The following is a 26,626-nucleotide window of genomic DNA, read 5'->3' as shown; positions in this document are numbered from 1 at the left end:
TTAAATAAAATCTGAGCTTCTTGAAGAACTGCCTCTCCACCCCTACCCCCTAAAGCCATTGCATGCATGAAAATGTCCTAAACAGAAAACACTGGGAAGGCCTGATGCACGGCTGCCATCACGTAAAAGCCTTTTATTAGAGCAAAATATTAGTTTTGTTTGTTTGCTTGGCATTCAGCAGCCAGCATCCTTATTACCGCAGAATGCCTCTGGTTCCCAGCCTAAAGGCATTCAGAGTTCATCTAGAGATGGAGCAGGGGACTGCAGGCACTTCACTTCTGCACCTCTTGCTGCTGAGCTGAGCACCACTTCCTATCCCAGTGTTGTCTAATAAGCTTATGGTGGGTGGGTGTGATGCAAAGCTCAACCTGATGCTCAACAGATTGATTGCAGGTGAAGGTGGGCAGCTTGCCCAGGGCTCCCTCCAACCTGAACCTGGAGACGGAACATGAGACCATTCTGCACGAATCACATGTCTTCAGCCTCTGAATGTGAGTCAAAACCTTGGCATTTCATTCATTCATCAATTTTATTTGTATGCTGCTTTTCCACCAAAAAAAGAAACCATGCCCAAAGCAGCTTACAAGAAAGAAAACAAAGCCATTTCAAAAGGAAACAGCGCAGGCCCAGGATTTGGGGTATAATATACAACTGAAAGAGTGGGGGAAATTACGGAAAGTAAACTGGAAATTTATGGTGTGCTACACTGTGAGGGAAAACTTTCAAAAAATGCAATACTGTTGGTATTTGACCCCATGGAAGCTTTAAAAAATGTATAAAAATATATCTAGTACTTGTTGGAGATGTGGAGAGGAAATTGGTACAATGTTTCATATGTGGTGGCTATGTAAAAAAAAAAAATTAGGATGTTCAGGGTGTCTTTAAAAAAACAAACAAACAAAAAAACCCAGAAGCTTTCCCACTTGGAATTACAGGACCAGACATTCTGTGAAACTTAAGAGAAATTTTTCTGTATGCCACTTTCACAGCAAGAATCCTAATAGTGTCTAATTGGAAAAGTGATAAAACCCCTTCTGGATCAGAATGGTTACAAAAATTGGTTGAATATGCACAACTAGCCCAATTATCCCCCCAAAAAATGAAAGATAAAACAAAACAAACACTCATTGTAAAATGGGAAGTTTTCAAAATATATCTTAAGAATAACTGTTGCAGTATGAACTCGGTCGCTGCCTTCGAATAACTTCTGTAGCTGTACTAAGTAAAAAACAATGACTCAGGAGAAATAATATTTTATTATAAATTGAATGGATAGGTTTATGCAATAAGTTTGTAAATATCAAATGAAATATGGAGATGACGGGAAGTTAGATGCACTGAAAGAAGATTTACAGTCAGAACATAGGAATTTATTTTTTGTTAACTTTGTATTTTGTATAATAGGTGACGTAAATGTATGGTTTTCTTTTGTTGATGTTTAAGCACAATAAAGCATAAAAAAGGAAACAGTGCAAAAACAATTTCATAATAACATAGCAAAACAACACAATAGTAAATGCAAAAAAACCCAAAAACACATTTCAGTAATATAAATATAACAAGGTTACATAGGCAACATCCAGTGGCCAACGGCAAAAACAAGGGAGCTTTACATTTTCATCTTGGCTCTAGAAACCGTCCCTCTTCTGTAGCAGCTTCTTATAGGGCTTCCAAGGACAAGGGGTGGAGCAGCTGGAAATAACCCTCCCATGATATTGCTCCGTGGGATGCTATTGGATAGGGGAAGAGGCAATGCAGTATCCTCTATAATGCAGTGAACTCCAACTCCCATAAGCCCCAGTCAGTTGGGTCAATGATCAGGGATGGTGGGAGCTTTCGTTCAACATCTTCCAGAGATTCAACCCACGGAGCTACTCTTGCTGCTGAAAATCAGTGCAGACAGTGGGTGCCACCAGTTGTGACTTTGCACGAGTAGAAGCCCTCTTATGGCTGGCATTTGGCACACTACCAAACGTCTGTAAAAAGATTCCTTGTATTTTCCCACTCTAGCCACCATTTCCTCACCTCCCTTGCTTTCCAGTTAGCAATTTTATTCAACTTTTTGTTAGAAGAGGTGCAACCTCCCCCCTAGCCCAACATCAGTTAATCTGCATGCCATTCCCGATATAAAAGTGAACTGTCAAGAACGTCGCAAGAAAAGGTCTACAATTATAATGCCGCATAATCAAGAAACACCACCTGTCTCAGAATTCATTACCTCTGTCAAGCAGGCAGCTGTATATTCTCCACCACCTGACAGAGAGGGCGCAGAAACTCCACAGAGTGACAGGTGATGCTTCCTGTTTAAATCTAAAGGGACACCAACAAAATTATTTTAAACAAATATTTTAATGCCCGCTTGTTATTGACTCTCCAGGGTTTCCAAAACAGACTCTGAAGAACACTGAGTAGCTTTTATCTCCCTGCCAATTCTGTTTTCTTTTCACTTGGAGAATAAAATATCCCCTGCCCCCGCTGGCAGGCTGTGTAAAGATGGGCAGCATTCTCCCTTGCCAATACTCTTATCTTGAAAAGAGTGTGTCGTGAAGTGGTTGTGTCCATTTGGGAATAGGCCATCACGCATCAAGCATGATGGAGAGAACTTTTTTGGACGGTTCCAAGGCTAACCTTCTTAGACACAGTGCAATTTAAGGTTAGGAGCAGCCTTCCTCAACCTGCTGCTCCCTAGGTGTTTTGAACTCCACTTCCCATTACCTCAGGAGTCTGGCTCTGGCTCAGGGAAAGGTGCCCTTGTGGTCTGGGTGAATCCTCTGGGAGTTCTTGTTGCTGGGTGAAAACACTGAGGCCGGTGCCTCCCCCCCCCCCAACGCAGCGTGACCTGGGAGTCATCACTCCAGTCTCCTGCCACGCTGATGTGACCCATATCCAAGGACATGAGCACACAACAAGCAGAGTTCAAACAGAAGCTGAGCCTTGCCTTCAGGTGTAACATCTAAGCCTAATTTATTGCGCACAAAATCAAACGTAACATAACATGGCTTCTCTCGCTGTCCTTCTTCCTCAGAGAGAGAACTGCAAAAGCGATAGCTATACAGAACAGAACAGTGTATCTCAATTTCTGCTCACAAGACTCCAACAATCAGTGCTGGAATGTAAACACAGACATGTGACATGTAACAATCCCACACATCTGCAGCATGGGAGGAATGGAATTTCCAACACTTGTCCTCCTGCCTCAGGTGCAAAGGTCTCTCCATCTTCTGCAGTCAGTTCTGAGCCCTGACCTGGCTCTCCATGGGGTGCCCCTACAGCCTCCACCTCTATGCCCAGATCACTGCTGGATGCAGGAGGCATCATAGGACTCTTATCAGCTCAGCTGTGGCAGGCCAGCTCCCTCAGGCCTCCTTTCCCTACACTGTTACCTGAGGGCAATCATTCCATCAGATTGCCACTGTGGGAGAGATGGGAAGCAGAAGTCTTGTTTTGTCAGCTTTGCTGGAGGCCCAGCTCCATCAGGCACCTCCTGCCCCTGAATTGTGCCAGCTAATGAATATAGGGACAACTGTTTAGAAACTGATGGCTGAGTTTGTGGTTTTATTTTCCTCTTCCCTCCCTGTTCCTTTTACCTTGTGGGTTTTTTGTTTGGTTTTTACTTTTGCTTTAGATTGTAAGCTTGCTTAAAGACTGTCCTGTTTTGATTTTATGTAAGCCACTCTGGGAGCCTTTTGAGCTGAGGATCAGGGTACAAATGCTCTAAATAAATAGATAGAACATTATTATAAAGTTCCCATTCACACACCAAGTGGCAATTCACTTCTGCCAACCTAGCAGTTCAAAACACATCAAAGTGCAAGTAGATAAATAGGTACCGCTCCAGCAGGAAGGTAAACGGCGTTTCCGTGTGCTGCTCTGGTTTGCCAGAAGTGGCTTAGTCATGCTGGCCACATGACCCGGATGCTGTCTGTGGACAAACACCGGCTCCCTTGGCCTATAGAGCGAGATGAGCGTGCAACCCCAGAGTCGGTCACGACTGGACCTAATGGTCAAGGGTCCCTTTACCTTTACCATAGCACATGGTGGAGAAATCTTCTCTGCTTACAATATGCCATTCCTGCCCCCCAGATTGCTGTGTAATGAGTCATCCTCCACTCCATTGATTTAAAAGCCAGGAGACTGTTTTGTTCTTTTGGCTAAAGGTTGACTTGTTAAAGAGGTCCTACACGATGTTGTTGTCGTGAACTGGCAGGACAATGGGGAAGGGGAAGAGGATCCCAGTGAAGGATGTAGCCAGGACTGGGATACACCGGTGCAAGCTGGGGATTTGGAGAGGTTGGTGTAGGAAGTACTCACGCAGTGACAGAAAATGGCGACGTCAGTGCACAGGAACCAGAGCAGCAGGACCCATTACCAGGGCCCTAGCTCTGTAGAAGAACACAGGCTGGCATGCAAAACCTGGCAAAGGCAGCACTGGAGAGGTGCTGCCACACAATGTAGACCAGCCTCCCCCTAACCTTCTACCCTGCAGATGGAATAAGATGCTAATAGGAAGCTTCCATGTACCAAGTCAGACCATTGGTCCACCTAGCTCAGTATTGCCTACACTGACTGGCAGCAGATCTTCAGGGTTTGGGAAGTGAAAATTCTTACCCCCACTTGGAGAGACTAGGAAATTGAACCTGGGGCCTTCTGCATGCAAAACAGATGCTGTACCACTGAGTTGCAGTGTTTCCCAATGTCTTGGGCTACAATTCCCATCATCCCTAAACATTGCCAATGCTAGCTGGGGGTGATGGACATTATACTCCAGAAACATGAGGAAGGCTCTGGACTGAAGAAGGCTATTGGAATAGACAATACTTGGTTAGATGTGTCAGTGGTCTGGCTCAATATAAGGCAGCTTTCTGTTTCCCTAATAGCACCATCTTCTACATCTTTACTCAAAGTCCTATGACTCTCAAAGAAGTGGGTCTAAGTCAGTGGGGCTTTTGCAGAAGTAAAAATATGGATGCAGTTTGGCTGAACAAGCCATTTCAAAGAAAAGAGCTGGAGTCAAAGGATTCCACTTTTAATTTCTCTGTTGCATGTGGGCGGGGGGCGGGTTGGGGGAGAAGCCAACTTCATTCTGAACACATCACAGAGAGCCTGGAAAGGATCACTAAATGGAAGACAAACAGCTAAGCCGGGAAGACAAATTAGCATCCTTAAAATAAGTTAAATATGGCAACAAATAAGAAAACACCAAAAGGCATTTTGCTGCCTTCCGCAGGCCTTGCAAGATGTGTTGGCCATTACTCCTTATTATTGCCCTGGGAAAGAAATGTGCGCTGAAGACGGAAAATGAAGTTAGCAATGATTTTTCAGTCATGAACCTTTCTCCAGGGATGAGTTATAAAGGAAGAATTGTAGCCTGCAAAAAGGGAGGTGGAAGGCAAGAACTGTCTAATTTTATCTGTTGAAAGATAACACACACACACATACACACACACACAGGGGGAGGAAAGCTTATGACAAAAGGAGCATTGAAAGCACACAGTTGTTAAGCCAAGTGTATGGCATGTTTGGTTCCTGAGGGTTGTGCTTTACTCTCACTAAGTTTTACTCAAAGTAGACCCATTGAAATGGACAAGAATAACTTAGGTCCATTCGTTTCAATGGGCTGCATCAGAGGTAGCAATATGTTAAAGTCAGTTAGCAGCATGTTCCGCTGGCAAAACGTTTTGCCTCAGTGCAATTTTGTTGTGCAACTGATTGGACAATCTGTTGTGCAGTGAGCTTCCATGCAAATGGAAAGCTTTGCTTCTTTGTTCCATGTCTGGAACAATGGGCAGGGTATAAATCATAAAATTGTTAATATTATTATTAAATGGATGCAGTGAAAAAGACTGAGAGTAGTTATTTTCAGTCTGCAGAACAATATGTAATGGGTTAAACTTTGTATTGTGTTTCCTTTGCATTAAAATGAACGGGGTGAAATAACATAACCATGTAGTTTGCGCAATTAATTCCATGGATTTCATAATTTTGCCACAACAGAAAGTGAGACAAATAACACACCTTTGGGTGGAAAATGAACGGCAGTGGAATGGAAACAGTGCTGCATGTGACAAATACAGGGCAGATCAGAAAACAATGCCTTATGACATTCCCAAAGAAATCTTCTGCCTTCTTTTGGCCATGATCTAGGCAAAGCTAGAACAGTTTGAAGCTCCATTTTATTTGAATCGGAGACATGTGTTTGCTGCTTCCATGAGTCAATGGATCCTGAAAGTGGTTGCCTTTGCCCTGATTGGTACATATTTTAATTCATTTATATGTGCAAATATTTGCAGGTCCTTTATGGAGTATTCAATTCCTTATCCCACTGCATTCTTCTGCTGACTCTTCACGGTGACTTTGGAGGACAGATAACGCTGCCTTCTTCCATCCCTAGCTCTGCCCAACCACATGCTCACTACAAGGGCTATCCAATGAAAATTATAATCACCAAGTGAAATACATAGAAACTGCCGCTTAGGCAAGAGAGAAGAGCCATGTCTGCATTGGTATGTGCCCATATAGCACAGGCAATGTGATGAGGAAGAAATGGCCAAGATGCAGAATGCGACTTTGAGCTTTTAAATGGCGGAGCAATGCATATGAAAGAATGGAAAGGAGTCATGTAATGATTAAGAAGGCAGAGCATTATTAGCAAGGGTCCAGGAAGAAAAGGTTACAGTTTTCATTTTGTGTTTTTTAAAGGCAACTTTTAAGTGACGAAGAAATGTCATGAAGTTAAAAGGGGCGAGAAACAATAAAGCTTAGGTGGAACCAAGTTATTTATTCAGAGAGAGAACTAGATTAAGGAATGCATTTAACAATCACGGAGCCACACTGTGAAGCCTGCTGGAAATTGAGAAGGTAAATAAGTAATGGAAAGGTCAGTGGAAATGGGAAAAATCTGAAAAAAGGACAGATTGGGGGTATGCATTCACTACATGGAGGATGAAAGAGGAAGGAAGCCCAAATGGTATTGTGAACTCAGAGTGTAGCAGCAGCCAAGGCACTGAGTCAGAGGCTGTAGTGTCAAGCTGGGTTCCTGGCTCTGTGTCTGATGCTGGTGACCAGGGAGTGGGTGTGTGGATGTGGAGTGGCACTAAACAGGAGACTGGAGAGCAGTAGCCCCGTGGATGGTAAATTCTGTGCTCTGGATTGTCTCCAGGACCAGCAAGGATACTTGAGAGTTCATCCTGATTCCTTTAGACTGCAGCCCAGTGATTAAATGGTTGTCCAGAATGGCAATTTATGTGGAACAAGTTTCCTGAGCCACAGGTCCTTGGTCAATCTCTAGAGAGAAACAGACAACTGCACTGAGTGGAGAAAGACAGACAGCCACTCTTGCCAGGCATTTACCAACTTCCTCTTCTCTGCCCTCCAAATTTAGGGGAGACTAATCCCCTGTAATCCAATTAGAAAGGATCAGCAAAGTACTCTGAGCTTATGAGTGCAGCTGTTGAAAACAATGAGATGGCACTCTTGTTTTTTAAGTTGGGCACTAATTTATGATGAGTCATTTATTTAACACTTTCCAATACACCTGATTCAGATTAAGTCTCCATGAGTCTCTTTGCTGAGTAAAGAGATGTCATGTTAAGTGAACACTGCTGTGACTCCCACCCTCAATTTCCTAACTGCTGTTGTGGGTTTCAGAAACACACCACAAATATGGGCAGAAGCCAGAGGTGGTGAAAAAGCCAGCAAAAGACAGGCCTTCTGGAGTTCTTGAGGTCAAGGTGAACTCTATGACACTGCAGTGTCCATTACTGGATACAACAGCAGGTGGGAAACATTCTATATGGGGCTATCCCTTGGAGTTGGTCTGGAGGCTGCAGCTGGTGAAAACATGTCAGCTAGCGTCCTTGTGGGGACAAACAGATGGTGGTTTAGAATACGATTAATAGATTAATTGTAATAATAAGAATAGCTTTGTAGCCAAAATGCCTTTGGTTGGAATCTTGCAGTTGGTGAGGTCCGTGAGCTTCTATCAAGCTCTGGATATTCTGCAATTTGTTGCCAGCTAGGCTTGACTCAGAACAGACCCACTGAAATTGATGGACCTAAGTTAATCATGTCCATTAATTTCAATGAGCCTGCGTATGACTAGTACTGGATACAACCCACAGGAAATGGAAACCTTGCTTGGTAATAGAACATTGCTTGAAATACAGTATTTGGTTTGGTAATGTTACACAGCTGGTTCCAAAACATGGTCCAGTAATATCTCAAAGCAACTGTTCCAATATGCATGCAAGATAACCACAAGTGAGGAACAGAATGCCGGGGCCAAATGACTACCTAGTTCACCGCCCTGGCTTGATACCAGAAATCCCCAGTGGCAACATCCCCAAATGCTGGCTCTCCATTTTTACTACCCTTCCAGGTAGAATCATAGAATCATAGAGTTGGAAGAGACCACAAGGGCCATCGAGTCCAACCCCCTGCCAAGCAGGAAACACCATCAGAGCACTCCTGACATATGGCTGTCAAGCCTCTGCTTAAAGACCTCTAAAGAAGGAGACTCCACCACACTCCTTGGCAGCAAATTCCACTGTCGAACAGCTCTTACTGTCAGGAAGTTCTTCCTAATGTTTAGGTGGAATCTTTTTTCTTGTAGTTTGGAACCATTGCTCCGTGTCCGCTTCTCTGGAGCAGCAGAAAACAACCTTTCTCCCTCCTCTATGTGACATCCTTTTATATATTTGAACATGGCTATCATATCACCCCTTAATCTCCTCTTCTCCAGGCTAAACATGCCCAGCTCCCTTAGCTGTTCCTCATAAGGCATCGTTTCCAGGCCTTTGACCATTTTGGTTGCCCCCCTCTGGACACGTTCCAGTTTGTCAGTGTCCTTCTTGAACTGTGGTGCCCAGAACTGGACACAGTACTCCAGGTGAGGTCTGACCAGAGCAGAATACAGTGGCACTATTACTTCCCTTGATCTAGATGCTATACTCCTATTGATGCAGCCCAGAATTGCATTGGCTTTTTTAGCTGCCGCGTCGCACTGTTGGCTCATGTCAAGTTTGTGGTCAACCAAGACTCCTAGATCCTTTTCACATGTACTGCTCTCAAGCCAGGTGTCACCCATCTTGTATTTGTGCCTCTCATTTTTTTCCCCCAAGTGCAATACTTTACATTTCTCCCTGTTAAAATTCATCTTTTTTCTTTTGGCCCAGTTCTCTAATCTGTCAAGGTCGTTTTGAAGTGTGATCCTGTCCTCTGGGGTGTTAGCCACCCCTCCCAGTTTGGTGTCATCTGCAAATTTGATCAGGATGCCCTTGAGTCCATCATCCAAGTCGTTGATAAAGATGTTGAATAAGACAGGGCCCAAGACAGAACCCTGTGGCACCCCACTAGTCACTCTTCTCCAGGATGAAGAGGAACCATTGATGAGCACCCTTTGGGTTCGGTCAGACAGCCAGTTACAAATCCACTGAGTGGTAGCATAGTCAAGTCCGCATTTTACCAGCTTCTTTACAAGAATATCATGGGGCACCTTGTCAAATGCCTTGCTGAAATCAAGGTAGGCTACATCCACTGCGTTCCCTTCGTCTACTAGGCTTGTAATTCTGTCAAAAAATGAGATCAGGTTAGTCTGACATGACTTATTTTTCAGAAATCCATGCTGACTATTGGTGATCACAGTATTCCTTTCTAGGTGCTCACAGACTGTTTGCTTAATGATCTGCTCCAGAATCTTCCCTGGTATTGATGTCAGACTGGCTGGACAGTAATTATTTAGGTCCTCTCTTTTCCCCTTTTTGAAAATAGGGACAACATTTGCCCTCCTCCAGTCTGCCGGGACTTCGCCTGCTTAAGGCAATTTCCTATGTTTCTATAGTAAACTCCCCCACCCCCACCCCAAAAAAATATGAAGCTGAACAAGAAATAAGAGACTATGAAAACCAGATTTAGGTAGTGCAAGTTGATGACCTTCATTTACTCTCCTGCCTTAAGAGTTTGTTGGTGGCCAGAGAGCCAAACATGGCTGCATTAAATCGCCTTATATTTTATACATTCTACGATGGCATAGCGTCATGAGCCTGAAGGGATAATGTTAATGCACCATTTAAATCCTTTAAGTAGATTAAGAAGAATTATGTCCCCCCACTGAGAAAACAAAACAGGAACAGGTGGTGGAAACCAGTTTTCTACACACAAGTACAAATTAAAACACAAACGAAAGGAATCTAGGAAGGATGTTGGGGACGGGGGGAGAGAAACCGCAAACATATGCTGATCGGTGTGAAAGTATGAAAACAAAATCAGCGATAAGAGGGAAATAAGGACTTTGCAAATTCCCCTTCGTTATTTATGTTTTGCATCCACACTTCTGCTGCATTCTGTACATTTCAGGTGTTCTTTTAGTTAACTTTTATTAACTAAATGAAAATGCAACTCTCAAGCTTCTGGGTATACTTGGAAGAGGCTTTGGGAAGGAAAGGACTTCTTCATATAGCTACGGAATCTTGCTCCCACAAGATGTAATGGTGGCCACAACTTGGATGGCTCTAAAGGAGGATTAGAGAAATTGATAGATAATGAGGCTTTCAGTGGCTACTAGACATGATGGCTTGGTTCTACCATGCTGCCAGAGGTTGCATGCCTCTCAATATCCGCTGCTTGGAATCACATGTGGGGTGAGCGCTCTTGCACTCAGGTCCTGTTTGCAAGCTTCCCAAAGGTATCCGGTTGGCCATGGTGAAAAGAGGATTCTGGACTAGTGTAGGGCTGCCATACGTCCAAATTTTCCCAGACATTACTGGGATTTCAAAGGTGGAAATCCTTTGTATTTTCCAGGCAAGAACTGGAAAAAAATTGTCATCATTTTAGCCAGTATATAATACCCCCATACGGTTCCACACTGCAATACCTCAAGCATTCCCCATATGAACCTGTGGTCTTCATCAGAGGGTCTTTTTCTTGTACCCCACCTGAGGGAAGTGTCCACAGAAGAAAAAGACCTTTTCAGTGGTGGCCCCCTGTCTGTAGGATGCTCTTGTTAGGGAGGTTACCCAACATTGTTAATCTTTACATGCAAAGCTAAGACCTATTAGTTCACTCAGGCCTTGGGTAGTTAAGTCGTCACCTACGATAGAGCACATCTTTTAGTAGAGTGGGTAGAACTTGGTCTCATTGTACTGGAAGAGGATTTTATGCTGTTTTGTGCTGTTGGTTGATTAATTCCCCCCCCCCCCAGATTTAAACTGCTTTTATTTATTCAATTTTATATTACTGAATTGCATAGAGCTGGTTTTCTTTTGCATAAAATGACTGTCAGATGTAATAGATGAATAACAACCACAGTCGTGCCATTTTAAAAGAGAGAGATGAAAATGTGGCTAACAACACAAACCCTACGGTGCTCTCTGAGGTATGGAATGGCATCGGAATAGTTTCATCAGGAGGGAGGAAGAATGTATCAAGGCCAAAACACCTCGATAAAATAATGACTGTGTCAGGAATGAACACAAAAGGGGCAAAAAAGTGACCACAAATACCTAACTTGCTTAGGAGAAGTCTCCTAGGAATCATAACCTGCAGCAGCTAATTTCCTGAGGAGGGGAATGGGACTTCAAAGCATTATGTTGGAATAATTGAATATGTAAAGTGCTATATAAAATAATTATCTAAAGTGAAGCAGATTCAGGGGCAATTTAATACTTCAGTGTGCACAGCAGAAAATTACAGGTATTATAAGAGACTAAAAGCTGCCATAATAACGCCTCAACAGCATATTGCAGTGTGGTCAACACCTGCTAAAGTGTTTCGAATACAGCTGCAATGTCAAGACAAACCTGCATTTTTGTCAAACGGCTACAAGTCTTCTGCAAGAAAATCCCACTTCAAAAGAAAAATGTGTACAGTGATTCCTTAATAAGTAAATCTGACCTGTCTATTAATAGGATTCGATTTTAAAAAATAATAATAAAGAAACCCTGAAGCACCAAAGGGATCTAGAATTTCATTATTCGTTGAAACTCTTCCCTTTGCACCTGCCTTGGTTCCTAGCCAGGAACCTGCCAAGACTATAAGCGTGTGTATTTGGCAATATTCCCTCTACCCTTTTATTTGACAAAAGGAAACCCTGTGACTCAGTAAATGTTCATTACTTTTCAGAATGTTTTCTAGCCAAAGAATTTTGAGTTCCGGACCAAGAATGATGACTTGGGTCGGAGCAAACAAATGCCCTCTTTGAAGATGTGCAGCATGTGGGACCCCTTCATTTTAGAGAAAAGGTGAGCAAGAAGCAGCATAACAGACATTTATAAGATTATGCGTGGCGTGGAGAGAGTGGATAGAGACAGGTTTTCCTCCCTCTTTCATAACACTGGACATTCATGGACATCCAACGAAGCTGCATGTTGGAAAATTCAGGATGAATAAAAGGAAGGACTTCTATAGGCCACCAACCTGGATACCTTTAAAAGAGGACAGGACAAATTCATGGGGGGGGGGTGAATGCTATCAGTGGCTACCAGCTTGAGTGTAGCCAGAATTTTTTTTGTGGGGGGAGCTTTTTGTTAGGGGGGGGCAGAACTGTCAGTATTTTCACTGCCACTACAGTCATACCTCATGTTACGTCCGCTTCATGTTACATTCTTTCAGGTTACATCCCGCGGTGACCCGGAAGTACCCGAAAGGGATACTTCTGGGTTTTGCTGCTTGCGCATGCACACAAAATGATGTCGCGCGCATGCGCAGAAGCGGTGAATCGCAACCCACGCGTGCACAGGCGCGCCACTGCAGGTTGAGCTCTTTTCATGCTGCGAACGGGCCTCCGGAATGGATCCCATTTGCAACCAGAGGTATTGCAGAGGGTCACGTCATCGGATGTTTCCATTCCTTATCACTCTTTTGTGTATAAGCGGAAGTCAGGCTGATGAACTTCCGCTCTTTGTTCTCTCCCTCTCCAGACGGAGAGGATGTGTGAGAAGGAGCTCACGCAGCACGCCATGTTACTTTTGTTTTCTTTGCTGTAAATAATAAATGCTTGATGCCACAATTCCTGCACAATCTTGCTTCTGCTGACTCTGCTAGTCTGCTGATAGCGTGCACATGTCTTCCGGATGTGTGTCGAGGTTTACCACGGGACTCCGGCAAGGGGATCATCCTGCTAAGAACCTCAGTTTGCTATGTACTTTTATTGATGGGGGGCAGCTGCCCCTCCCTGCTCCCCCTTGGCTACACCCCTGGCTACCAGTCATGATGGCTGTGCTCTATCTCTCTGGTTGGAGACAGTCATGTTCCTGAATGCCAGATGCTGGAAAGCACAGGAGGGGAGAGGGCTCTTGTGCTCAGGTCCTGCTTTCTCATTTCCCATAGGCATTTGGTTGGCCACTGTGAGAACAGGATGCTAGACTAGATGTGCCATTGGCCTGGTCCAGCAGGGCTCTTCTTATGTTAAAGGCAGCTCAAGAAGCGTTTTCCAAGCAGCTCTTTGGCTCCCAGCCAGAATCCTTATTTCAAGTGCTTGCTGGTAACTTAATTTCTGACTCCTGCCACCTATAGTGCCTTCCAATGTGTCCTCACCAGGGAAGGGCTATAGCTCAGTGACAGTGGACTTGGGTTGCATGTAAACAGTCCCGGGTTCAATGTCTAGCATCTCCTAGTAGGTCTGGGAAGGACTCCTACCTGAAACCCTGGAGAGATGCTGCCAGTCAGTGCCAACCACACTAAACTCTCTGGATCAATGGTCTTACTTTGTGTACGAAAACCTCCCATGTTGCACTGTGACATTGTGGAGAGAAGTTTTCAGCCCCAAATTTCCAATATTCGGTTGTAGTATGGAGAAAGAGCCTACCAAGAGCAGGTTAACTGTGGCTAGGTTTTGTAGGCAGGTCCCTGGAAATCTGTAGTCAAATGACATGTGAAGGGCATTCAGTCATAGATAGAATAGGAATGTAAATGTCACCCATACAATGGGCTGTGAAACAAGTGTGAAAGATCTTGTTTTAGTGAAGCAGCTGAGAATCAACTGCATTATACAAAGTTGACCTAAAAGCTGGCAGAAATTCTGTCTCTCTCTTTTTTGTATGTGAAACTGCCTGATGAGAGCCAAGAAATGGCTTGGGCTTTCTTTTTCATGCACACTTCCACCTTGTTTATCAGCAATCACGTGGCACAGGGTGTCTCTCAGCACTTAGCAATGTGAATCATTCATTCGTAGCTCTGAGTTAAATTACTAATAGTTTTGTGATAACAATGTGCTTTATTGATATTCTCCTGTGCTTAAACACTCCTGATGGAATTCTACTGTCTCTAGTAACCCTGAAAAGGATATGAGGAGCTAAACTATTTTCAGCCTTGGTAAGGAATTTTCTAAGTGACAAAAGCTACATGGGGGGGGGGGGGGAATAATACGCACTAGAGCAGGACTGGGGGATTTGTGGCCCTTCAGATGTTGCTGAATTACAAACCCCATCATCCCTGATCATTGGTCATGCTGGCCAGATCATCTGCATACATCAAAATAAATATCTTTCTATCCCTGATTACTGGGAAAGAAGAGTTTGCTGAAGCCAATTGGAGCACCAAGTCCTTAATATAAAAGTTAAAAGGGGAGGGAGCCAATTTTACATCCTTGTTTCACTCCTCTTGATGTTTTAAAGGCTTCAATCATACCTCCATTTAGACCAACTCTGACCCTCATTTCCGTATCACTATATAGTTCTTGAATCAATAGCAAAAGTTTGCGGTCTGTGTTGGATCTTGATCATTTCTCCCACAGTCTGCTTCAATTTATAGAATCAAAAGCAGTGGAAAGATCAAGAATGGCTGCATATAGATTATTCTTGCAATTCTTAGAGTATTTCCTTACAGTGTGGTTCAGAGTAAAGCATTGATCAATAGTGTCATATCCTCCTCTGAACCCTGCTTGTTCTTCATAAATGATGTGGTTAGTTTGCAACCAGTCTAATAGTTTTTGTAGAAGATGCCGAGATAAAGCTTGGAGGAAATATCTAGCACACTAATTGGTTGATGGCTATGAGGGTTGTTCCTGTCCCTCTTCTTAAAAATCGGAAATATGATGCTCATTTTTCAACAAGGATGCAATTTTTCTGTACTATTTATGGCAGTAAATAAGGCTGCCAGGATGGGTGTCCACCAATCTATGTTCTTTATATCTTCTCCAGGAACCTTATTTATTTTCATATTGGAGATAAGGGTCTTTACTGCACTGCCAGAGACTGGGAGCCATTGAGACACTTTGAAACGTCCTTACACTCTACCATTTCCAGTGTAGGGCCACGTTGCTCTCCAAATACGCTTGAGAAGTAATTAACCCATCTGGTGGCAGGAATTGAGGCTTCCTGTGTTGATCTCACTTAGTTTAAACCCCGGGCAACAATTTCATAGAATTTAACTTCTTTTCTGTTACTGCAAGGCCCAGTTCCTGCCACTGAGTTTTCATATGCTCCGTTTTCTTGTGTTTCAGTAACCTTTTGCAACCCAACCTGCTTTTAATCAGCATTCCATGGCTGTTGTTTTTCCTCTGATCCAGTTCTTTACCTGCATTAATGTCCAGAGATAAATGCTTCCCAACTGGTCTATGAGAGCAAAAAGACCCAGGGAATAGCAAGCTTCTCTCTGTGAGTCCATATGGATCTATGCTCCACCAACTCATCTGATTCTCTTTTTAAAGGCATCTAAGCTAGTGGCCTTGACAGTAGTCACTAAACTACATCTGTTCTCATTGTATGAAACTTTAAATTGAATCTTATTATTGTCTTATTAGAATTCAAAAACCTTGGTTAGGTTAGTAAATGGGGTGGAAACTTAAGTCGTAATAAATAATAAGATGCCAAGCTATTTCCTGGCTCAGCCTTCCCAGCGGGAATTTGTGTGTGTTTTTTTCAGGATTGTTGTTTTGTGGGTAGGGAGAGGAAAAGGGAATTACCGGCCTTTATAGAAGAGAATGGAAATGTTTTCCGCTAATTTTCGGGGACACTGAAGTGAAACTTTTAGCCGAGGAGAGATAATGTTCTGCAGCAGCCTAGCAAATAAGTTCTGCAGAAATGCTCCAGTTGGGCCGACCCTGAGCAAAATGCAAATGGCCTTGGTTTGCGTCCTCTTCTTTGTCTGTGCCCTAAACAGAGCAGCTTTTGGCAAAGCAGATTTACATATAAATCGCTATGTAAATCTGCAATAAAATGACCAGGTTTCTGAAGTGCCAGCAGACTTCCATTTATAAGGTTTGCATGAAAAAAACATCTTAGGTTCTATGAGTAACACAATTTGGGGAAATCCCACCCCCCTTCAACAGTGGAATAAATAGCTCCCCCCCCCAATAGACCAGGAAATATCCCTGAAATTGTTTTTGAAACACAGTGACTTGCAAGCCAAGGAAGACTTACACAGAGAGGGACCACCACTGAGGTCCACACCATACATTTAAAGCATTTGGCATCTCCCAGAAGAATCATGGGAACTGTCGTTTACCCCTCATGGAGCTCCAGTTCCCATTAATAACCTACACTCCCCTGGATTCTTTGGGGGAAGTGATGTGTTCTTAATGTGTACACAGCCTTAGTGCAATGAGGTTTACGCCTCAATACGCATGCTTCCAACTGCAACTTCATAGCAGTCCTATACGTGTCTACTCAGATGTACTCAGGAGTGCCAGCCAGCTTGGCCCTGTGACTGTGGGTGCCCAGGGCCATGGGTGCCATGCAGTCCACACAGCCCTGGCACCAAAATTTGTGGGTGCCCACCCAGCCCTTTCATGGGGAATTTTGTCATGTGCTGTGATCCTGTGATGTCAAAAGCTTTTGACATCCCACCCATTTTACACTTTGGCAACACCCAATTGATATGCACCACCCCAATGGATCAGTGTGGGCCTCAATCCACTCCAGGTGTCCAAATTGTATTTGCTGGGGAGCATACTCAGAGCAGATCTACTGAAATTAATGGGCCTATTATGTCTGTTAATTCTAGTGGGTCCAATTTAATGGATACATCTCTGGATGCATCTCATTGGGTTGTCTGCAAACAAGTTCTCCTCACGAGTAGACCCACTGAAAATAATGAGCCCAAGTGAATCATGCCTATGAATTTCAATGGTTCTGCTTTGAGTAGAATAGCACCCATAGTCTCTGTGGAAACAGCAGGAGAAAAGTTCACTTTCCTGTTAAAAGATACAAAACCATTTTTTCCCTGTGTTTTAAAGATCAATTAGTTCATCATGTCCACTTAAGTATATTTTTAGATGCTGAATGCAGGAAGGTAATGAGTTTTCCCACTCTTTAAAAAATTTCCACCACATTTCCCTTTTGGGTAATTAGGCAATGGGGTGGGGAGAGAAAGATGGTTCTGTTTAATTTTCTCTCTCCAAAAGCAACTTGCTGTAAAAGGTTCATTTAGCTTTTCCAGACTAATCCCCAATAATCAGGAGATTGCTACTTACCAGGATTAAACCACAAGGGGGTGGATTCCTTAGCAGAGAATTAATCTGTGCTAAGTTCTTCATATGCTCCCAGAGGACTGAGTATCTTTTGTGCTAGACTTGACAGTTCAAACATGTCCAATAATCTTGACAACTCAAACTTTCAGAAAGGCAATAAAATATGAACCAGTGTTTTTTTTTCTGGGAGAAAACAGGGGTATGCATACCCCTAAACATTTTGTGAATCTAAGTTTGGCCTCATTGAGGGGCAGTGTTTCAATATGAGTAGGAAAATGAGTGTGCCCCTAAACTTTTTTTTAGGAAAAAAAGGACTGGCACCAACTTCAGGGGGAACAGTCCCAAAGCTATTTTGCTACTGCATGTATAGATGATGGGTTTCTATCCAGCACTGTTCAAGACCAATGAGATTTCATCCTCCTTTCCCTGTGCACTCCTAAAATCTGCTCTACCAACCCTCTGAAGCAGATTTCGAGGGTGTGCCCGGGTCTGGAGAAAAGAGATGAGTTCCACCACATGAGTGAACACAAGCAGAACAGCATATTTCAGTGAGTAGGACTATCAGCCTGGGTTGCACTGATGCAATACCTGACCAGCCTGATAAGAACATAAGCAGAGCTTTGCTGGATCAGACCAAAGGCATCCTGGAATGGGGAATATTGATCCTCCAGCTGTTTCTGGACTCCCAACTCCCATCAGCTCTACTCATTATAGCCAATGACTGAGGATGCTTGAAGTTTTGGTCCAACATCTGGAGGGCCACAGGTCCCCTTCCCATCCCTGTTAAGTCCACCTCCTGAGCCATCTTTGCATATATGGCCCCACCCACATCGCTCCCCTGTACCCTAACTCTGGCTGGTCAAGTCGCTTCCACAAGCATGAAGTCTGCCCACTGCTGGTGTTGAAGACCTTGGCCCTGTTTCTTGGGTGTGGACAGTGGAACGAGGGATGCTAAAGCAGAATCTTCTGTAGGAACTCCCACCTAATGCTCAGTGAGTGGCAGATGGTTACGGATGCTCAATAAGGCATAAAAGGGCACTCCCTCCCTCCCTGCCAGCTCAACTGCATATTTCTGTTTTTCTCTCTAAGCTCCAGCTCTGAAAGTTGACAGTGGGAAGATTACTAGGTTAAGCCCAGGTTCAAAATACATTGTGAAAAGTTGGCAGGCACCTGTAGAACCAAAGTAAGTCAGGGGCATATGAAGGTCCCAAGTCATACCTTGGCAGCAATTAAAAGTAGAATTGCTCCATGTTTCTGCACCAATACATAGCACACACACATTTTATTCACGCTATAGGTTCAGACATTGGGAAAGTCTGCTTTAAACAAGTCTCAATGCAATACATGATAGAGGAGAGTGCTAAGGAGCAACGATTTGCTGCTCATGTGATCTTGAGTACACACATAGGACTGACGGGAGGATAAGAGATAAAGATTGCATAAAGCATTTGGCTTAGCCAGGGGAGAAATATTAATACAGCATCATATCCTCTGACAAATAATTTTCTGTTGGAAACACCTGGCACCAATTATCAGAAAAACAGATGAGGTGAACAATCTAGCTGACTGCTGGTCGAAGGAAGAAGTCTGTAGGTGCATTGGGGTTGGAGAATAGACAGCAAAGTGTGTAGCCTATACAAGTCCATAGCCTATAGTGGAGATGCAGTGGCAAGACACACACAATTTGTGCTAACTCAAGTCAATATACTTTGTGACCCAGTTGGAAGGCCATGTATGGTGGGGAACAGGCCAGGCTTCTGTAAACCAGCTGTGTGCTTAACACTTTATGCAAGATTCAAAAGTGGTTTGCATGAGGGATGCTCAGTGACAGAGCACCTGCTACACATTCAGAAGGTACCAGGTTCAAGACCCGGCATCTCCAGGTAGGACAGGGAGATACTTCTGTCTGAAACCCAGGAGAGCCGCAGCTGGTCTTTGTAGCAATGCTGAGCTAGACGGGCAAATTGTTTGACCCGGTACAAAGCAGCTGCCTATGTTCCTAGCCTATAATTCTCTTGTACAGCCAGCTCCTCATCTTTTGCTTTGCTGGAATTTATTTACGTGTACCTTTCTAGTACAAAGAAGAGAACTGCTGCTAACCTAGAGCTGAGCTAACCTAGAGAGGGAGTTCTTTCCAAAGCAGAAAACAACAGAAGGCTGGCAAAAAAAAAAGTCAGGGGGAGGGGGGAAGAGAAGGATTGGAGGGCAAAGCTGGCAGAAGAAGGGCAGAAGATTCCTGTAAGATACAGGTGCACTATTCATTTCTACCCAGTTGTGCTAAACCTCACTTTTATGCTGGTTTGGGGTCATGATTGACAAATATTCAATTTACAAGCTGCTTTTCCATTTTCTTTACACTGGAAGCTCACCTTTCACAAACTCAAGCTTAGCCCAGGCACCAGAAGGAATACTTTATAAGCCCATAATGCAACTTTAAAAAATAGAGTATACCCTGGCTTTCAAGGTGAGGAGGAGTGTTTTACTTCAAGCAGAACAACCTCTCAAACCTGAGAATTTTTTGCACCACGAATAAAAGCTCTTTGTTCACAGCAACAGTCACCTTTGCAAACAGTGCTACAATTCACCTTGAAAGCTAAAGAGCGTTGTTATACCTTGGCAGGAAGGCCATGGGACCAGCGTGGGGAAGAAAAAAAGAGAGCGAAGAAAGAAAGGTGCACATTTACAGACAGATGTGTCATGTCCTACAGCCACGTCCAATGTAATTTTACTCCTGGATGAGCAGCAGCATTTTAGGGACACCCATCTAAAAACATTATTTTGACAGCGACAGTTACAAGGCCAGCATGCAAATGTTACAGCCATGTGCAACCTTGGGAGGTGCAGATAATGAATCGGGACAGACTAAATGTGGACGGGGGCGGGGGAACACCTCCTATTTTACACAGCTCATAAACTACAGAATTTTGCAACCATGAGACATTAAGAGGAATTTTTTTAAAAAATCATTGGAGGGTAAGGCTATCAATGGTTACTAGTCATGCTTCTGAATACCAGTTGCTAAGGAAATGTGAGTGGACTGATCTGCTCATATCCTGTTGGTGGACATCCCACAGGCAACCAGTTGGCCACTGCGACAACAGAACGCTCAATGAAGAAGTGTTTGGCGTGATCCAGCATGACTCTTATGGTGATTTAACATGGATAAACAACTCTTATAACCAGTTGCTGGAAACTGGGAGGTGGAAAGTACTGATTCACTCAAATTCTGTTTGTGGGCTTCCCACTGTCTTCTGGTTGTCCACTGTGAGAAAGAAAACTGGACTAGAGGGCCCTTTGGCATGATCCAGCTATACCCTTCTTATAGGATTCTCTTGTAAAGGTGCAGTTGGGGGTGCAGAAACAATAGGCCTGTTGAGGTAATCCAATCCCTCATGGGATGAGGGGGAGCAGGGACGAGTGTACCAGTTTCACCTATCCACTGTCACCATCTTTATGCCCCTCCATAAATTGGGGGAATAACTTCTGAAGCAGGGAGCCCATTTTACTCATAGACGCTCTCTACCAAATTTAGAATTCTGCTCTTCCAAGGTATGAAATTTGTTGGTGAACCTATGTAAGTACAATAATCTCCAAGCTGAAGACTATTGCCCTCATGTTGGGGAGGGAAATGAGGGCGGGCAGAGCTCCTGCACTCTATTCACCTGGGGGATTAGAGCACCCAAACACAGTGAATGCTTCATTCAGTGTTTAGTTTGTTATCACCAGTTTGTTAACTAACTAAAAGTAGTTAAATAAGGGATTTTACAATCAACAGATATCTCAGTGGTAAAGTATATGCTTTGTCTGTAGAAAGCTCAAACTTTGATCCTGGTATCTCCAAATTTTATAAAGGATATCAGGTATCTGGTGTAGAGAAGGCCGTTCTCCGTGATTTTGAAGAATCTCAGGTGTGGGGAACTTCTGGTCCTCCAGATGTTGCTGAACTACAACTCCCAACATCCCTGGCTATTGGCCAGGCTTGTGGGGCAGATGTAAGTTGTACTTCATCAACACCTGGTTCTCCACACAAGTGCACACACAGTGAGAGGTTCATCTGATACATGGCTCACCCCCCCCCCCACTGCCTTAGAATATGAGAATTGAAACAATGATAGGTAAGGAATTTGGTGTTGCAGAATTCTATAAGTGGGTCCAGAGAATGGACTTAGATTATTAAAACTAAGCAGGTTTCAGATAGGTCAGTTCTTGGATAGAAGACTACGTCAGTCAAACAATTACACATTTAGTTTGCATTCATGTTGGAGAAAACGTAGCTGAGAACTTTGGCTTGTAAAGCCTATAATTTCATTTGAAGCTCAATAGATTTTTTAAAAACCTTTTCAAATACAAGTATTGATCTTGTAAAAATCCATCTATTTGCAGCCTGAGCACTTTGTAACGTATCAAAAAGCTGTAAAGCAACTGTTAAACTGAGCTTTAAAGACAAGGAATTTACCTCCATGGCAATTATATAGCATACTTAACACTGCAAGCAGATATTCTACGCCAGGGTGGGGGAAGCTGTGCCCCTCAAGATGTTGCTGGACTTCCAAGTCCCATCAGCCTCAGCCAGTATGACCAATGGTCAGAAATTTCTGCCCTCCAGATGTTGCTGCACTAGTTTTTCCACTTTGAATCATAGAATCATAGAATCATAGAGTTGGAAGAAACCACAAGGGCCATCGAGTCCAACCCCCTGCCAAGCAGGAAACGCCATCAGAGTACTCCTGACATATGGTCGTCAAGCCTCTGCTTAAAGACCTCCAAAGAAGGAGACTCCACCACACTCCTTGGCAGCAAATTCCACTGTCGAACAGCTCTCACTGTCAGGAAGTTCTTCCTAATGTTTAGGTGGAATCTTTTTTCTTGTAGTTTGGAACCATTGCTCCGTGTCCGCTTTGGTTTCACTTACAATGAAGGGTGGGTTATAAACATTTTAAATGAATAAATTCAACCACCAGACAATCTCTACACATGTAGACAACCCAGCAGGAACACAGCAACCTGCATTTTACAAAGTTTGCAAGGAATTTAATTCAGCAACCATCCACTGCAAAGACATATTTAATAGGGCCCAGAGAGAGTATCTTGATTTTGTCAAGTAACTATTCTACAACAGTGAAGTGCAATGAAGCAGCTCCATTGGTGATTACAAGGACAGTAGGAAGCAAGATCTAAAGGCTTGGCAGGGGTCATTTACGGTAGCTGTTACCCACTGCAAATATTTTAACCAAAAGAATCATGATATCGAAGAGAACAGATACACATGCTGGCTAAGTAGCTATTCCTACCCCTGCCCATTGATGTCAGCATGAAGGAATTACACTGTTGTGCTCTCTTGATAATAGTTTGTGACAGAAAAATGAAAAGAAAGTTATCTGCGGACCCCTTCCTTCAAATGATTCGTACTGTAGTATTGTTTACCACTTATTTCCTTTTGTCAAAAAGGCAGCTTTATTGAGGCTCTACAATTTTATTCAAGTCAAGAGGCAGGCATTCAGACAACTAAGTTCTTTAACTGGTCAACAGCCCTATGTATTAGAAGCTTCAGGTCTTCCATTGCTTCCAACACTTCTGATCAAGGAGTTTAAAAACAAGTCCACTCTTCCTTTGTTGGTGTGTCCTGAGATTTGCATATTAAGTGAGTATATAGAATTGGCAAAATTAACCTCAATTATAAGATACCAATCAAATCAAAAGTTAAGAATGGAGTGGAAGTATTTCAAAGATTACATGTCAAAATATTGTTCTAAAAACGACATGCTAATAGGCTTAGAATAAAAAATGTAAGCAATAACAAAACCAATAAAGAAGAATCAGAATTTAACAAAAATAATTTATTATAGAATTCAAGGAAAAAAGGTATAAAGAAATATAAAGAAGTAGAATTGCTGTGGAGGGAAGTAGAGGGTGGGTGGTGGGTTTTATAATTAAGTGTATAATTATGTAGCTGTTGTAATTTACATATTATATTTTATATGAGGGAATCATTGGGAAATTTTGGTTATTATGTATATATGTTAAGTTTCAATAAAGATCTTTGAATACTCAAAAAAAAAAAAAAAAGGAGTTTAATAACAAGGATGGGGGAGAGCTATAGTTCTGTTCCAAAACTTTGCATTATTTTCTTTTTATCCAGTGGCTGAGAGACAAGACTTTCAGGTGCTGACAAAGTGCTATGTTGGCACATAAAATACTGTCTTCTGGCATAACCTTCAAGATTACTCTCCAAGTTGAGCAAAGGGACTCACTTCATTTCCCTTTAACAATTCTCCCCAGATACACTTTCATTCTCCTTCAGGAGCTGCTGGTAAGGTTTTTAACTGGTATCTGGATAGTTTCTTTTGATTTGTTGATGGAATGCTGCATGCCTGCTAGCTATGTGACATAGCTCTGGATTGCAATTATGTACTTTTGGAGAAAAAGAAAGACAGTTTATAGCAAAGGTTCCCTGCCACTGTCAGGCCAGATGCTGGGTAAAACTGACTTTGTGCTATGGGTGGTATATACAGAATGCAAACTCTTTGAGGGAGGCAGCATGGTGTAGTGGTTAAGAGTGGTGGACTCATAATCTGGTGAACCAGGTTCACTTCCCCGCTGCTCCACATGCAGCTGCTGGTTGACCTTGGGCTAGTCAGACTTCTCTGAAGTCTCTCAGCCTCACTCACCTCACAGAGTGTTTGTTGTGGGGGAGGAAGGGAAAGGGAATTATTAGATGCTTTTAGAGTCCTTAAGGGGAGTGAAAGGCGGGATATCAAGTCCAAACTCCTCCTCCTCTTCTTATCATTCCATTGAGATGCTCACTAGAAGGTTCTTAAGAGCAGCTGTTTTTATCAACACACACAAGAATGAGGCAACTGACCTAGAATATATACCAATATCCAACTCAATTCTCCAAGAGTGGATTGTTATGCAACCAAAATGCCATTATCTATGCATAGGAGGTAGGCGTCAGAAGACTTGGGGAAACGCGAGGTTCAAAGAAGAACAAAAAATATTTAAGGAAAAGGAACAAAAAAGATTTAAGGGGAGGAGCCTACAAAATACACCAGTTAATCCTGAGCATTCTCAGTAGGCATGTCATGGTGACTTAACTGAAGTGGTGAATAGAAAGAGCAGGGAGACAAGCAGAATAGAAAAGAGCATAGCCCTGAAGAGCAGCACTCCACAAGGAGACTTTTTCCTCCCAGGTTGTATTTGTATTCTCTTAGCGCAGGGGGCTAAAACGTTCCAAATCAACACGGTCAGTGATCAGGGATGGTGGGAGTTGCCATCTGAAGGGCCACAGGTTAGCCACTTGCCTTGGAGATTCATTCAGCAGGCATTTATCTATTGTGGCATGTCAATGATAATGGATGTTAAGGTCAAACTGCTCAGAGACTAGAAGACCTCATTGGCCTTCTCCCCAAATAAAGCAAAGGGGCATAAAGGGGTTGAAACTGTTATCAGCGACAAGCAGCAACTGGCCCAAGTTGAAGTACTGGCATGATTGCCAAAAATAACTTGGGGGGGAGGGGGGAGTTTGCCCAAGGTGTTGCAACTAGATGAGCCTTGGGGATCGCCACCAGCTTTATGAACATGTGTGTCCTGTGGTTTGGACCTAGAACTCACAAGTGGGGTAAAATCAGTCTGAACAGCTTTGTGTCACTAAGAACATACTAACTACTCAAAATGAATTTCAGCAAGAGAACAATGAACAAAAAGCGCTGGCAAGAAAGCGAGAAAGCACACTTGGCAAAGAAGAGAAGGATCTGTGCATATATATACATAAAGTTAAGCCATGGCAACTACCGTTTAATAAACTATGAGTTGTGTGTCCCCACACCCCCAAATCAAACTATAGCTTTTTTCTCCAAAGTCTGGTTTGCTTCATAGCTATTCTTGCCTCATCCTTTCATAGCCTGGCAAGTGTTTGGTGTGGCTAGCAAACCATGGTTGAGGGTGTTGTTTTCATTCACAGCACCAAGCTTGGGTTAAAACAAACCAATGTTTGTGAGCCAACAATAAACCATGGCTTCAGATGATCAAACAAAACATGGTTTAAAAAACCATAGTTCAATACACAGTAAGCTCAGCATTATGTGTAAACCAGGCCTTTGTGTGTCTAAAGTGACTGAGAAGGCAGTGGCTTGAAAAGTGAAGGGTGACTGCCCAGAACTGAGGAAAGCACACACCTAAGCACGAAGCATGTGTACACCGTTAAAAAGACTGCAGTAAAGCAAGGGTGTCTGAGGCCTGGATGTCATGGGAAATATGGAGGCCCAGCATGACCTGAAAAATCATTCAGATGAGGCAGAATTTCAGAAGCTGGTTTGTATGTCAGCTAAATCAAAGGCCAAACATTTCCAAATATAACATGCCCATTTTAAAATGAAAGCTTCATGTTCTGAGACAAAGATTCCAGGCTCTCCCTTTCTCCATCACCTTCATGTCTTCTAAACTGCAGGGTAGCAAGGATCTGTACAACAGAATCAACTTCTGTTAAAGACTTAGCTAAAGTAGTTGCACCACATGAAAAACAGAGAAGGCCTGTTTTCATGGCAAAATATTATTTTAATGTAGAACATTTCAGATTAATAAATAAATAATTCTGCAAGTTAAAAAATATCATTTATATTCAAAACAAGCCTGTAAACATCATAAAACACATTACAACTTACTTTTCTCTCTTCAATATTCGAACTCTTGATTTCACTTCTGAAATCATAACTAGTTACTGCAAAGCTGCAGACACTTCATTCCATATACTTGTTATCTGAAGAGCACTTGAGTAGATGAGCCAAAATACACAAACAAACAAACACCCACCCACACCAAGGTGTTTCCACGCTCCGACCTAGTAAAGCTATAACTCAAGTGGTGGCATTCTGTGCCATGCCAACATGGATGGCCTGATCAAAGAGTTTAGCATAGAACAGAAGGGAAGGGTGTGTAAAACAAACATCTTATTGGAGTAGTGCTATGAGATGCTGTTTTGTTTGTGCACTTGGACAAAAAGTCTTTCCTTACTTGTCCCTTTTATCTAGTAACTCTGGTATTGATCTCCCTCTCCCTTTAATGTGTCGGAGCACTCAGGTGTTCAGCGACTCTTTTGAAGATGTGGATTAAACAAGGCTATTGATTTGGTGAGCAAGGCGAGGGACAACACACAGTTCATAGGAGTCACCACTGGCTTGCCATTTCACTAAGTATAGTTTACCCAGCTCTTTCAGTTTGCAGGAA

The sequence above is a fragment of the Podarcis erhardii genome (genome assembly GCF_964252035.2).
Source record: "Podarcis erhardii genome assembly, chromosome: 7".
Lineage (NCBI taxonomy): Eukaryota > Metazoa > Chordata > Lepidosauria > Squamata > Lacertidae > Podarcis > Podarcis erhardii.
The sequence above is the reverse complement of the archived record's forward strand: the minus strand, read 5'-3'. Positions refer to the sequence as shown.